The sequence below is a fragment of the Varroa jacobsoni genome, unplaced genomic scaffold (assembly GCF_002532875.2).
Source record: "Varroa jacobsoni isolate VJ856 unplaced genomic scaffold, vjacob_1.0 scaffold_850, whole genome shotgun sequence".
In the NCBI taxonomy this organism is placed as follows: domain Eukaryota; kingdom Metazoa; phylum Arthropoda; class Arachnida; order Mesostigmata; family Varroidae; genus Varroa; species Varroa jacobsoni.
In genome coordinates, this window is record NW_019213752.1 from 25,678 (window position 1) to 25,911 (window position 234).

Sequence of the window (234 nt, forward strand, 5' to 3'; positions counted from 1 at the left end):
GTCGAAAATAATACTAGGGGTGATAATAGCAATGAATGATGGTAGTAATAGTGATAATGCTAATAATTGTAATGGGATTAAAAATTATATATAATTATATACATAGGCTCGTACATAGCAAAAGACCCTTTAGGCTAACGGGATAGGTAGGCCTAAGCAAGATCGGCGACGCTAGATTGAGAGCGAAAAACTGAAGTCTAGGTACTGTTACTATATACGAGGAGCCATTTACAT